This window comes from Vulpes lagopus, chromosome 19, assembly GCF_018345385.1.
Source record: "Vulpes lagopus strain Blue_001 chromosome 19, ASM1834538v1, whole genome shotgun sequence".
Lineage (NCBI taxonomy): Eukaryota > Metazoa > Chordata > Mammalia > Carnivora > Canidae > Vulpes > Vulpes lagopus.
This window is the reverse complement of record NC_054842.1, coordinates 11,862,190-11,874,485: the sequence shown is the minus strand read 5'-3', so window position 1 is coordinate 11,874,485 and position 12,296 is coordinate 11,862,190. Positions and strand designations below refer to the sequence as shown.

At 45.6% G+C, this 12,296-nt stretch overlaps 1 long non-coding RNA gene across 1 annotated transcript; it reads right to left on the bottom strand.

Annotated features, from left to right (window-relative positions):
* Positions 1-1,941: 1,941 nt before the first annotated feature.
* On the bottom strand, positions 1,942-9,431 carry LOC121478999. The gene is made up of 4 exons (XR_005984638.1): positions 9,270-9,431; positions 7,776-7,861; positions 6,431-6,544; positions 1,942-2,424 (listed from the first exon to the last, which is right to left on the bottom strand). It is a non-coding gene; the product is annotated as an uncharacterized LOC121478999 (long non-coding RNA).
* Between the last annotated feature and the right edge of the window lie 2,865 nt (positions 9,432-12,296).

The window sequence follows — 12,296 nt, the reverse complement described above, 5'->3', positions numbered from 1 at the left end:
GGCATCAGTTGTCTATGATTTACAGAGTTGCAAATTCACTTACATGAAATCAGAATTAGATAACAAGAACAAGTATGCTCTAAACAATGCATAGTTTTCCACCAAAGCACACATTTTCAGTTCTATTGACTAAGTTGGTTTCCCATATAAACTCAAAGGACATCTGTAATTGTCAAGCAAAAGTGTTCCAGGGGTTCTGGATATGATGGAAGCACATGCCAGGAGCAGCAGAGTGTCTTATCAGGGCAGGCTTCAAGGAGGAGTTGATACTGGAGCTGTGTGGAAAGACAAGTAGATAGAAGCCAGGCAGACAGCAGGGAAGAGAAGGGCCCACCCCAAGGAAGAAACATACCAGGAAGGGCTGAATTTCTTACAAGTAATAGAAACTGACATGAGTTTGCAATGATGGTCCCCATTTCCCACCCCAGCTCTCCATTGGATAGTTGCTTCATTTCTCTTGCCAAAGATAAAGCTGGATACTGGTTAATGTGGTAAGGATAGACTTTATTTGGTCATAACCATTGCAATGGGGAGGAGGTTCCAGTGTGAGCTGAACTCAACTTTGGTTTGTACAGAGATGACTGGGGGTTTTGAAAGAATGGGGGAGCTAGAGAAGAGACTGAGTTTGTTCATTGGTTATTATCAGATAGAGAAGCAAACTTCTCACATCTTTATGCCAGAAGGTGGTGCAAGTTAAAGCAAGGAGCCCAAGAACTGAGAGGGAGAATTGGCTAAGAGGGAGGCAAGAGTTATCCCCTAAGTGTTTGCATTTCAAAGAGATAGCACTCAGGTCCTTGAGAAGGTGGTTCTGGTGGTAGAAGATCTGTATCTCAAGGGGGACAGAAAGGATTCTCAATAGCAAGCTTTCTAAAGTAACTTCACTAAGGGTGGGGGGCTGGGTTTTGGAACCTCTTTGTCTATTACCAGGTTTTGGCTGAAACGAGCAGTGATTCCCCTGGCAGCCTTGAGCTGCCTCAGGCAGGCACTTTCAGGGGAGCATCCTAGGGATGCAGCCTTGAGCTACTGGAAACTACCTTAGTGTTTGTTCAGGTCTCTTAGTGCAGGGATGGACAAAACCAGTTGTGCTGAGAGTCTGCAGTTTTTATACGCCAAAGTTGAGGTCTAGTCAAAAGCCATCTAAAGTTTGGTCAAGAAGAGAATCTTTGCCACTCTCTCCCCACAGACTGGCTCCCTTTGCTTCTAGTCCATGTGGTAGAATATGGTTGCCTTAGGTGGGTCCCCGAGAAGTAGAACCTGAGATGGATTTGGGTGATCTGTTGGGGGTAGTGTTCTCAAGTGAAGCCTATAATGCAGGAGGAAGCAGGAACGTGAAGGAGGTGGTCAAGCAGGATTGGTGAAGTGATGCAAATCCATTGCAGAGTTCTTACGCCTTGAGGCTGGCCTTTTGTATTTCTGTGGCTATGAGGGGTTGGGGGGAGAGGTGAGCTCTTTGTGGCAGCAGGTGATTTTCCAGAGAAAAGGTACCTTTAAAACATTGGCAATTTACACAGCAGGAGGCAAGATGGGTGCGCTCAGCCTGGCACAGGAGATCTGGTCAGGGTACCATAACACGGAGTTTAGGGCTGCTGCCCACACTTTCTTTATTTGGTACCACTGTCAATCTGATTTTGGAATCTCATATCAATTTCAAATTTGGGGGCTGGGAGCTTTCTGACTAATGTCACTTATTTTTGGAGCCCACAGCAGATCGATGAACTATGGCCTGGAGATCAGGTCATGGTTGTGAAGATGACTGCCCACCACAATTGCATGGATGCTAGTGGCAGTGGCAGGCATTCTGCAAGGTTCATGAGCCCCCAGAGGCACTCCTCATCTTGTAGTCTATGGAGCTGTGCTCCAGGGATGCCCCCACATAGCATACAGTGTGGAAGCTGCTCTTGGAGTATGTAGCATCAGACCTTTAGTGTTACGGGGTTGAGGGGTTCCAGAACATGCTACCCCCAAATTTGCCTTTTTGGCATATGGATTATTTTGTGGCCGTTGAGAGCCAACAGGTGCAGGAAAAGCCCTAGAAACAGGAAAACACATTTTCCTTTGGTAAAGTAAATTTACATTTATTATAAAGGAAATTTCTATTGGTAGAGAAGTGTCTCTCTCCTGTACCAGGAAGTGGAGGACCGTTAACAACTCTTATCAGTGGAGTAGGCACAACTTAAATCTGCATAACAAACTTCACTAAATAACCCTTATTTACCATACTTCTGATCACCTTCCTGTAACTTGCCTCCCCCACCCAGAAACACCAAGCCCCATTTTCTTTACCTAAGACGGCACATAAGCTCTTATATCCTTTTGAGTTACTCATCTCCGGGTGTGTTACATGCATGATGGACGTGTTAATAAACTTTAGCTCTTTTTTTCTCTGGTTAATCTCTCTTTTGTTACAGAGCCCCAGCCAAGAACCTAGAAGGGTAAAAATAAAGGCGATTTTATCTCTTCTACAGGGTTGAAGGGCATGTCCCAGAAAGTGCATTTACAGGGAGCAGCCCAAGAAATAACTACCCACCAAGCATGGAACTGCCCAAGGGTGTGAAGTTGGGCAGAGGGCAGGAGGCTGGACACGTCACAGGATCCAGAACTCAGAGGGCTTTGTATTCCTCATTAAGAATTTTTACCCACCTTCTTCCACTCAAGTGGGGGAGTTGACAAAGAAAAGCCAAATAGGGCAGAATTATAGAAAGGGCTCTAAGTTCAGTGCCCCCACCCAAATCCAACCTCTTTGGGTGAAGCCCTTGCTTTAAGCCCTACTTCTGGATTGCATCTTCCCCGTCAGAACTTACCTGAGTTCTGTGTTCCATCCCCTTGACCTTTCTGTTTCCCTGGCAAGCCCTAGCTGACTGGGTAAACACCTAAGACATTGGTGTGTTAATTACACATACAAACTTTGGCATGCATTTATCTCAAAATGCCTTTTCTAGAAGGATAGATTCTAATAGTTGAGAATTGTGAGCCCTCTGGGGACAAAGCTTCTAGAGGGGCTTTGGGAACCTCTGATATTCCATTGGTTAGGCTGTCCATTGGTCCTTCATTCTGAAGATGTGCCCTTTATCTCTGTCCCCTTGTCTTCTCTGGGAGCCCCAGCCACAGGCCATGTGATCACATTACCACCAGGTGGCAGTGGCACCACATTCCTAAGTCCTCAGGCCACCACTCAGCCCAGTGGGTTTACAGGATGTAAATAAAAGGAATCCAGGTGTAAAGCATGGAGCTCCTGCTTTGGAACCTAGGTAAGATGGGAACTACTGCTTTGCTACTGAGAGACTCCAGGTCTTGGGGAAGGGCCTGGGTTTGTGCCTCAGTTTCCTTACTCAGAGTCAGAACAAATGTTCTGTGTTGAGAAGATAATAAAATCAGGAGAAATATGAAGATAGATAGATGTTTCTTGATCAAGCCACCTGAAAGGCTTGTTGATTTTCCAGAGTTCCTGAACCGTGGACCTAAGACTCCACTGGGAGAGTCTTCCATAAGACAGCAGCATCTTTTACATCTGGGTGAAACAGCTCCTACCACCTACACATTCCTCGTACTCCAGGTCAGAGGGGTCCTTGCATCCTGGCTTCTTAGAGTATGTGGGGGTTTGTGATAGAGGCATTGCTGGCTCTTTTCTGGGGCCATTACTCCCTTTGGGGCCTATCCTGAGTGTCAAAAGCTCATCTCCTAACCGCACCCCCCTTCATATATCCTACTGTATCCCTGCATTCCTGACAGGCCAGTGCTGACATGAAGGATGGCAGGAGCCCCTCTGTGAGGGGCTTGTGAACTTCAAGTTCCCAAGAATGTCTTCGCCCAGGTCTCCCTCACATCACAGGGCCTGTGGCAGTGGCCTCCTACTCTGGACTTCCTCAGCCCAAGCCTCCCTGTGGCCATCATGCAGAAGAACTCCTACCATGGCTTCCCAGGCTGGAGCTTCACCTGGTGATCTTGCCAGGCCCTTGAGGTCCAGGTGAGGACAATGTGTCACCCCTGGGGCTCCTCCCCGGAACCCACCATGTGGAGAATTGGAACACTCATGTATTGTCTCTGGGTAGGGGGTTGTAAAATTTTGTGACTACTTTAGAAAATTGCTTGGCAATTACATAAAAAGTTAAATGCCTATCCGTCCTATAACTCAGGCCTATCTGTCCTATAGTTTTAATTCTAGGTATTTAACAGAGAATAATGTAGAGCGAAGTCCACAAAAAGCCTTGTGCAAGAATACTCACACAAGCTTTATTTACAGTATCTCAAATCTGGAGAAGACCAGATGTCTCTCAGCAGGTGAACAGATGAGCACATTGTGACATCATCATAGGGAGCACCATACAGCCCTGTTACACATCACAGGAAGGAATCTCAAATGCAAGGCTGAGTGAAATAGCCCAGACACAAAAGGTTCATGCTCTGTGATTCTGGTTTACATGAAGTTTGAGAAAAATGTGAAACTAACCTGCGGTGGTAGGAATCAGAATGGTGGTTGCTTCAAAGTGGGGGTGCAGCTATCTCGGACTACAAGTTTGAAACCACCTAGTGAGGGCAGAGGGGAGGCTGGGAGAAACTTCCCAGACCAGTCTTGGCCTGTCTACTTCTGGACTTATGTCTCAGTCACTGCTAATTGCGTTTCTCCATAACTTGTTGTTACACCCAAGCCCAAATGATACATGTTGTGGAGGCCATTGAGAGGAGATTAAGAGTGTGGGCTCTGGGGACACCTGGGTGGCTCAGCGGCTGAGCATCTGCCTTTGGCTCAGGACATGATCCCAGACTCCCGGGATCGAGTCCCACATCGGGCTTCCTGCATGGAACCTGCTTCTCCCTCTGCCTATGTTTGTCTCGCTCTGTGTCTCTCATGAATAAATACATAAATAAATCTTTAAGAAAAGAAGAGTGTGGGCTCTGGACTCAAACAGCTATCCTCCTCACACCTGGTTTGTCACTTGCCAGCCAGATGACTTTGAGATGCTCACCTAACTTCTTTGTCTCTGCTTCCTCATCAGGAAAATGGAGATAAAACTACCTACCTTGTAGGGTTGTTGCAAGGATTAGAGGAGTGGACAAAGTATAGTGCATTTAGAAAGTATTAACATAAGTTATGCAAATAGTCCCTGGTACATAGCAAGTGCTCTATAAAGTGTGGGATTTTATTGTTTTGGCACGGAGAAACAGTGTATGTGTGTGTCTGTTTGTGTGTGTGAACTCTGGTCTGGGTGGCACTATCAAGCCATACTGACCTTGTCTGAGGAGAATGCCTCCTACAGGTGGCGGCTGTGTCCTCATTTGGCTTCTGGAACCTTACCCAAGAGCCTGGCTCTGGGACTCCCCCTTATGCAGAGCAAACATTTTTCCTTCTGCTACTGGGCATGGGGTGGCGATGTTCCCAAGGCTGTCCCTTCCCTTGATCTTTCTCATCATACTTACGATGAAGGGGCTTTTTATGGGCTTTTTATGTTCTCCCCGAGAAGGTGAGGAACAAGTAGGGCTGCCAGATTTAGTAAATAAAAATACAGGTCACCTGAATAAATTTGAATTTCAGGTAAACAATGAGTGGTTTTTTAGTATAAATATGTCCCAATATTTCATTTTGTCTAGCAACCTAAGTGTGGGACCCTCTGCCGTAGGACCCCCACCCCTGCCTGAGGTCAGTGTCATATTCTGTGCTCCCCTGCAGGTTCTGACGGTGGGTGGAGGAGCAGGGCCATTTTCAGAGGAAAGCCCCAGTGTCCACCTCCCTTGCTGCCTGCACCACTTCCCAGATGCTCTCTCTTCTGCCCTCCTGGGAACTTCTCTACCGAGCTTGGAAAACTAACTCTGACCTGTCATAGGTCTTCCAAGCTTCTAGATAATCTATGAATTAGGCTCTGAATCCTTCAGTTTCTTACAGCCCAAAGCTGACTTTTGACATTCAAAACCCAAGCCATGGTCTGACTTTTCTCCCGTTCTGTCACAAGGGGAGGTTGTCATTGTTGTGGCCGAGAAAGAAGCCAGACATAGGAGGATATGCAGCCAACATTTCCAGGTATTCTCCAGCAACACAAAGGGGGTCTTGTTTAAACATCCCCACAGTCTTGTCATGATTCCCCATCACCACCCTGTTCTTTGTTTGGGTGGCCGCAGGGGTGGTCCTTGTTACAGATGTCGGGATATTAAAGGACAGGTATACCTTGTCTGCTCACATCCTCCTCCCCCTGGCATCTGTCAGAAAATACAAGTGGCTCCTGGTGCTGCTTCCCAGAGGAGACTGTAATTGAGCGCCCTGTCAGCCGATGCCAGATGCACCGCATGAGAGATGAGAGCTCATCCCTCTGCCGTGTGCTTGGGGCCGAGGAGGGAAGACAGAGGAGGCCGCTGAGACTTTTGAAAACTGAGAAGTGCTTTAGTGTAGTCAAGCACACCTTCTGGCAGATACCATGCAAGTGTGTCCGAGTCCTCCTACCTGGGCATTGCTGATGAACAAGCTTGGAATGCACCCGGCCTAGTCCCCGCAGATTCATTCAGAAGACTGAAGGCACCCACTCACGATGTCATTTACCTTCACGGCACGGTGAACCTGCAAGGGAAGTGGGCATTTAATTCTGGCTGGTGTTCTTCTTCAGCCACTAGGCTAAAAATGTACCCATTTGTGTAAGACACAGCCCTTAGTCACTGAGGAAAGTGAATGTGTGATGAAGAGAAGCGTCCTACATTTGGCAAACGTGCTGAGAATTCACACTTCCTGAATCAAAGTCCCTGACATTTTCAGAGAGCCAAATTTAATCAAGGCGTTTTTGAAAGATCCAAACTGAATCAGAAAGACAGGAGGCCCTATTAGCAGCATGAATCTTGATGACTGCTTGGAATTGCATTTGCTCAGAAGTCTAGCTTTCACGACAAATGAGAAATTCCATTTTGCATGGCTTGAGAAGGGGGCCTATTTCAAGCCATGTCATTGGGATAAAATTTGGAATAAACATTTATGTGTGAGATGCCATGTTGACCTCAAGATGCTCCAAGGATCTTGGGAATAAAAGTGGGCAGGAGTTTTTTCCCCTCTTGAGGACTGTAGGTTCTTTAGCTTTGAGAATTGTAGATTCAAATAAAACCTCATTTAAAGGTCAATAATCAAAATCTAATTGTGATGGGGTGCCTGGGTGGCTCAGTAGATTGGGGGTTGGACCTCTTGATTTGGGCTCAGGTCATGTGTTCAGGATTTTGGGATCAAGCCCACAGTGGGCATGGAGCCTGCTTGGGATTCTCCGCTCCTGCTCCCATGCTCTCTCTCTCTCTGTCTCTCTCTGTCTCTCTCTGTCTCTTTCTCTCTCAAAACAACAACAACAACAACAACAACAACAACAACAAACCTAATAGTGAGCTGCTCTGAGGAGGAGGCCTGGAGGCCCATCTGTCCATTTCTGGTATTTGTCATGTCTTTCTGTCTTATTTCTCCCCCAGTTGGAATGTGAGCTTCACATATGCTGGGATTTTTTTCTAATCTACTCACGGCTATATCCCCAGTGTCTTGAACATTGTCAGACCCAGGGTAGGCCTGGGTCTGTATTCACTGAATAAACAAATGAGCACAAAGACCTCTGAGGCTTTGCAAGACATAGCATTTATTACTATTACTAAAAGTACTATTAGCATCTACTCACTGAGTGTGTGCTATCCTGTGTTCCAATAGCATATTGAGCAGTTTGCATGCATGATCTCATTCAATCCTCACAATAAGCCTGGGAGTATGTATTTATGTCCCTGTTTTATAGATAAGGAAAACAAAGGCTTTAAGATGCTAAATAACTTACCTAAAGCCACATGGCTGGGAAGTGGTGGTATTCAACACAGGCCTGCTTTGCTTGAAGCCTAAGTTCTCCACTGGTCTTCTCTTTTTCTATTAAAAAAACAAACAAACAAAAAAAACCCCAAAAAACCCCCACAGCTTTATTGAGCTATAATTCATGTGCTATACAATTCACTTATTTAAAATACACAATTCAACTGCTTTTGCATAGTCACAGAGTTGTGCAGCCATCACCACGATTCGTTTGAGGGTATTTCCTTCACTCCAAAAAGAAACCCTGTACCCATCAGTAACCATTCCATGTTTCCCCCAAGTTCTCCCAGCCTTAGGCCACCACTAATCCGCTTTCTCTCTATATAGATTTGCCTATCCTGGACATTCCATATAAGTAGAATCATATGACATGAGGCCTTTTGTGTCTGGCTTTTCACTTAGCATGTTTTCAAGGATCACACATGTTGTTGCATGAATCACCCTCATTCCTTTTTATTGCTGGTGTTCCATTGAATTCCACCCAGTGTGTGCAGATAGGCCACATGTTGTTGGGTATTTGGGTTGTTTTCACCTTTTGGCTAATGTAATGATGCTACTATGAACCCTCATGTACAAGATTTTGCATGGATCTGTGTTTTCTTTCTCTTGGGTACATACTTAGAGGTGGAATTGCTGTATCGTATCATGGCTCTATGCTTAGCTTTTTGAGGAACTGCTGGACTGTTATTCAAGTAGTTGTACCATTTTATACTCTTACCAATAACAATGTATGAGGGTTCCAATTTCTCCACATCTTTGTCAACACTAGTTCTTATCTGACTTTGAATCTAATCATCCTGGTGGGTATGGCATGGTATCTCATTGTGATTTTTTAAAAAAGATTTTATCTACGTTGAAGCAAATGGTGGGTATTTGTCGTTTCTAATGACTGAGTAATATTCCATTGTATACATAAGTCAGTCAGAGAAGGACAAACATTATATGGTCTCATTCATTTGGGGAATATAAAAAATAGTGAAAGGGAATAAAGGGGAAAGGAGAAAAAATGAGTGGGAAATATCAGAAAGGGAGACAGAACATGGGAGACTCCTGACTCTGGGAAACGAACTGGGGGTGGTGGAAGGGGAGGTGGGCGGGGGGTGGGGGTGACTGGGTGACGGGCACTGAGGGGGGCACTTGATGGGATGAGCACTGGGTGTTATTCTATATGTTGGCAAATTGAACACCAATAAAAAATAAATTTATATAAAAAAAGATTTTATCTATTTGAGAGACAGAAAGAGAGAGTGAGAGAGCACAAGAAGGGGAGGTGCTAAGGAAGAGGGGGAAGTAGGCTCCTTGGAGGAGCAGGGAGCTCAATGTGTTGCTTGATCCCAGGACCCTGGGATCATAACATGAGCTGAAGGCAGACACTTAACCGACTGAGCCACCTAGGCCCCCCTCATTGTGGTTTTGACATGCATTTTCCCCATGGCCCACTGACTTCTCCCATCCATGCACTCACCATTTCTTTGGGTCTCCTGTCGTTGGCTGTCACTTCTGCTCAGCTGCTTCCCCATTGGTATCTCACTGGAGGTGAACCTCATCCTCACCGTGGCTACTGGGAAAAGGCTGTTGTTACTTATAACCTTCCTTCGAAAGGGAGGCAGTGTGTGAGGATCCTAGTAGCTGGAGGACATTTTGTTTGCAAAATATGAGTACTCAAAGTTAACAGAGTAGGCGGAGTTAAATTTGGCAAAGAGTTGGAGCCTGTGAGGGAGAGATGGGAATATAGAGCAGTTGGGGAAAGGTCAGGAGGGAGAGATGCAGCATGGCTGGTGCCCAAGAGGAGAGACCAGGCAGGTGATGTTCAAAGGGGAAGTCTGTCATAAAATGCTGTGTGTCTTACAGTGTGACCTCCTCTGAAACTTCCTACAACATCCTAAGTAAGCTCAGAATGGTCTTGTGGAGTTTTCTTTCTGGGGTGTACGTGTATGTATGTGTGTAGTGATGGACAGTAGGATATGAGGCAGTGCTGAATCAAGCATGAGGGTTGGTGTGGAGTGAAATCAGGAGTTTCATAGGGACAGTCTATGTGCTTGATAAATGCTCGACCCTGGGCCTCCTTCCAGACCTCCTGAGTCAGCATCATTTGGCATGGAACCTGGGAAGCAGCTTATTTATTTATTTATTTATTTATTTATTTATTTATTTATTTAAGTAGACTCTGCACCCAGTGTGGAGCTAACATGGGGCTTGAACTCAGGACCCTGAGATCATGATCAGAGCTGAGATCAAGAGTTGGATGCTTAGCTGACTGCGCTTCCCCGGTGCCCCTGAGAAGCAGTATTTTAAAGAGCTACCCAGGTACGATTCTTGTGCTTCCAATGTCTGAGAACCATCAGAAGGACCCCCAGTAGCCTCCATCAGCTCATACATAGTCTGTTCTGCTTCTAGCTTCTTTGTTTACAGTGGTGGAGGATGAGGAGCTCATGCAGCCCTTGGTCTTCTGGACATTCTTCTCATGAGCCCAGTACCTTCTGAGCAGTTTGGCTACAGGTCCACCTGGTGGCCTTATTCCATTTGGTTTCCTCTGCATATTTATTACAGACACTGCACATTTCTAACCTTTGGTTGGCACCTGGCCAATTTTCCCTAGTTTCACAAGTGATTTCAGGAGATAGACAGGAGATGGTCACAACTCTCATCAAGATGCTTCTCCACCCTTCAGGGTTTTCATTTCTCTGGGGTCCTTCCTCTCACCCCTGCTGACAAAATCAGGCGTGAATTAACATCTGCCCTTAGATTTGACTGCTTTGATTTGGCAGTTGTGACTTCACAGTTCCCAACCCTCATATTCCTTTTCTACCAACACCTGCACATTCAAGTGAGCATAGAACAGCGAGAGTGTGACATGTATGATGTTGGTTGCAGGTTCACTTTTACAAAGCCCATGGAGAGCTCTAAATTGTAGAATACATTTTCTTCTTCCTGGTGCAGTAACATTTCAGGCTGTGAACAGTAATAATGATTTAAATATAGCTGAAAATGGTCTGCTCCATAAATACAACTTGTGTCAAAACCAAAACGCAACTTTATTTTTTGTCTCAGATGGTCCTTTTATAATTTTTCAGGGGAGTAACTTTCCCTAGCCTCTGAACATTAATATAACTTGTTTTCTACTCTGACCTAGGTCATAGATGGTCTTTCAGTCACTTTTAGCTAATAATGAGGATGCATCCAATTAAGGATATTAATGAAGGCTTCTATTTTCACTTGTTCTAAAATGTAGGTTTTGTTATTATTCAGATACAGTGAGGCCAACAGATCAGGAGGCTGCCATTGAAATGATAGTTCATGACACTATCCCAAGAGAAGATCCCCAGAGAAGGGGATGTACCTTCTCACAAGGAGTCACACATGGAAGCACAGGGGTCAGGCAGAGGGAATGAGGAAAAATGTGAGCAAGAGCCTTTACTGTAGTTTCTGTGAGGCTGGGTAAGCAGATTTAGGATTGGCTGGTTTGAATAATTTTAGCAGGCTTTGGTGCATAGGAGCTGTCCCTAGTTGCCTGGTATCTGGCCCTGGGTTGGATAGTGGCCTAGTGTGAGAGTCTGACCAACGCGGTGGTTGTTGGGGGCAGAGGCTCTGGATTGGTTGGTTTGCATAGGAAGGTACTCTTTTGAAGGCAAGTATTATTTTTATTTTACTCCTTAAACTATCTCTAAGAATTGGTTAGCCCTTGAAGTCCTCCAGGATCAGCAAGATGTCAAAGCATCCAAAAAATATGGAATAGAAAGACATGGCTCATACAGCACTCAAAGGTAAGATTTCACTCCATGTTAACACCTGTGGTTGGCAGCTATCTCCCACTGGGAAGGAGAAGTGACTTCTGCTCTTCTCTTACATACATCTCTCCCACATGCAAGCTGCTGTTTGAGACCCCATCAAAGTACAGTGCATGGAGGTAGGATAGCAATGTTGATTCCAAGTGCCATGGTCAGGGTGTCCACTTTTCACAGCTCTCATCCTGTGAGGCCTTGGTCCTCCCAGCTGAATCCTTGAACAAGACTAAACATGGCCTACATCCTTGGTTACCTGGACAGGAGTATAACTCTAGGCCACGTTGCCCCCAACTGAGGAGGACCCAGAAGAAGCCCTCTGGATGTTTCTATTGAAGCCCACTCCCTACAGACCAGAAGCAATGGACATAGCACTCCATCCAGCCCCTCAAGGTATCAGCACAGTTTTCTGCAAAGAATTTCTCCTCCAATCCTATCCCTTCGCACACTCTGATCTTGTTTTCACAACCCTGATCCAGCTGGGGGTTCTCATGTCCTTGGTACATCTCTATATGGGGAGACTGTGGTTCAGATTTCCCTGTCTATCTCACTGGCGTAGGGGAGCATCCTCTGAAACCAAGGCCAGAGGAGTCCTGCTTTCACTTCCTACTGAAGAGGCATCAAGATCATACAACTGCTCAGGCTTCCTTCCCTTTGTGCCTCCTGCCAGGATATTGGAGCTTCAAGACTCATAGAACCAATTTCCACTT